General features: G+C 40.0%; 1 pseudogene; it reads right to left on the bottom strand.

Annotated features, from left to right (window-relative positions):
* Window positions 1-237: 237 nt before the first annotated feature.
* LOC139183406 (U6 spliceosomal RNA) lies at window positions 238-337 on the bottom strand (annotated as a pseudogene).
* Between the last annotated feature and the right edge of the window lie 2,402 nt (window positions 338-2,739).

Below are 2,739 nucleotides of genomic sequence, written 5' to 3'. Positions count from 1 at the left end.
CAGCTTTCACATTAATGAAAGTTGGCCTAGTTATTCCAGAATAAAAAGAAACCAACTCTTACCAGGTCTCATACTGTGATGTCATATTATTCAATTTTATGATGCTGGTTCCTGAAAGCAGATGAAGTCATAAGAGTGACTCAGATCGTGGGCTGCTCTTACATTCAGCAGACTTCTGTTTTTGTTGAGGGGGTGGGGGGTACACTGAAGCCCTTTTTTTTGTATCTCTAATTTTTAAAAAGTATGAAACGTTTCACTAATCTGTATGTCATCCTTGTGCAGGGGCCATGCTAATGTCTATATCATTCCAATTTTAGTATATGTGCTGCTAAAGCAAATACTGCATCTCTCATTTTTGAATGGCCTCTGATGGGACTTTCTTTTGGACTGGTTTCATTCTAGATCTATGCTAAAATCATCTTTCATAAAGAAGCCTCAGTTTATAGTTAAAAATTTATTTTTAAGTGTCTAGCAGACCACATAATGCACCGAAAATTTTCAGAATGATATGTTCAAGGGCTCCATTGCAAAAGGCTTGCTTTATTTCTCTCTTAATTATACTGATTTGAATTTTGGTTATTTTTCCTTTTAGGAAGATCAGGTCCATATGTATGGTGATAGGAAACTGTGACCATTCGGAATAAACAGAGGTCCTGGGAATGAATAGAGATTTTGCCTTATAAGATTTCCTATTACAAAGCTCTTCCTCCCTCAGATACAATAACATTCCCTACAACTGAAAAGTAGAGAATGCCTTTTGAGGCACTCAAAATCTTTGAATTTGACCAACAGTGCTGTTGCAAAGTATATTTTAATTGACAGCATTAGGGTTTTTGTACAAAGTAGTAATGGTATTCATGGAAAGTTATTCCTTAATCTGTGAGAAATGTTCTTAAATTTAGTTTTAAATGTCTAAGGACTAGTGTTGTTAACATAAGAAGATAAATGTCCAGGATCCTTATTAAGAGGAAGCAAAGAGTATTTAAACTGATGCACCAGTAGAACTTGGTGGGAATATATGGCTCTTTTGTTTTACCCCCACTTAAGTCCCACTGACTTTGTGAAATTCCTGTGTTTGCATCATCTGTTCCTGGAAGTTCTTCTGCCCTGGCTCTGTGTCATCTGAGTCATTTGATTTAGAAAGTGCTCTTCATAGGACCCTGTTCACTGCTGCACTTTTCAATGAATTAAAGTTTATTTCTGTTCTAGTGGGAATGTGTCCTTAGTTTTAGTCCACGAGTAGTAAATTTGACAAGATGTGGGGTTTTTTTTCTGCTGTAAATTGTTTAATGCTTAAATCATTCACCTAGTACTGGAGACAAGCTGTTTCTATGGGGTACTATAGTCCCTCCCTGGAAAGCTCATATATGTATCCCTGCTGACCAGTCTCTTTGATAAGCACCATGCATAAAATCCTTCCTGATAAATATTTATGCATTTACAGTTTGAAGAAAAAAAGGAAAAGAAAAACTTACCTTGACCAGCTTTAATTAGATAAACTAAATTCACCTTCATATAATATCCAAGATGGCGGAATAGAAGGACTTGCACTCATCTTCTGAGAGAAGTCAAGAATTACAACTTGCTGCTGAACAGCCATCAAAAGGAAAATGTTGGATTCCACCAAAAAAAGATACCCCACATGCAAAGGCAAAAGAGAAACCCCAACAAGACAGCAGAAGGGGCAAAATCACGTTTAGAATCAAACCCCATACTGCCAGAGATGCTCGGAGAGCTCAAACAAAACCTTGTGCACACTAGGAGAACCCACAGAGACTGAGCCAGACCTGCCTTTGAGTGTTTGAGTGTCTCCTGTGGAGGTATGGGTCAACAGTGGCCTTACATGGGCAGGAACTCTGGGTGCAGCAGACCTGGGTATGGCAAAACCCCTTTGAAGGAGGTCACCATTAACCCCACCATAGAGCTGCCAGAACTTACACAGGACTAGGGAAACAGACTCTGGGAGGGCACAAACAAAATCTTGTGTGCACCAGGATCCAGAAGAAAGGAGCAGTGACCCGACAAGAGACTGAGAGTGTCCAGGAGTCTCTGGCAGAGGCATAGGTCAGTGGTGGCCTGCTGCAGGGTCGGGGGCATGGGACCTCTTGTAGGAGGTTGTCATTATCTTCATTACCTCCACCATAGTTTAACCTCAGATCAAACAACAGGGAAGGAACACAGCCCTGTGCATCAACAGAAAATTGGATTACAGATTTACTGAGCATGGCCCTGCCTATGAGAATAAGACCCAGTTTCCCCCTCAGTCAGTCTCTCCCATCAGAAAGCTTCCATAAACCTCTTGTCCTTATCCATCAGAGGGCAGACAGAATGAAAATCACAATCACAGAAAACAAATCAAACTGATCACATGGACCACAGCCTTGTTTAGATTAGATCTGCTAGAGTGCCTGAAGAACTATAGACAGAGGTTCCTGACATTGTACAGGAGTCAGTGACCATCCTGAAGAAAAAGAAATACAAAAAGGCAAAGTGGTTGTCTGAGGAGGCCTTACAAATAGCTGAGTAAAGAAGAGAAGCAAAAGGCAAAGGAGAAAAGGAAAGATATACCCATTTGAATGCAGAGTTCTGAAGAATAGCAAGGATAGATAAGAAAGCCTTCCTCAGGAATCAATGCAAAGAAATAGAGGAAAGCAATAGAATGGGGAAGACTAGAGATCTTTTTAAGAAAACTAAAGATAACAAGGGAACATTTCATGCAAAGATGGGCACAATAAAGGA

The sequence above is a fragment of the Bos indicus genome, chromosome 5 (assembly GCF_029378745.1).
Source record: "Bos indicus isolate NIAB-ARS_2022 breed Sahiwal x Tharparkar chromosome 5, NIAB-ARS_B.indTharparkar_mat_pri_1.0, whole genome shotgun sequence".
In the NCBI taxonomy this organism is placed as follows: domain Eukaryota; kingdom Metazoa; phylum Chordata; class Mammalia; order Artiodactyla; family Bovidae; genus Bos; species Bos indicus.
The sequence above is the reverse complement of the archived record's forward strand: the minus strand, read 5'-3'. Positions and strand labels throughout refer to the sequence as shown.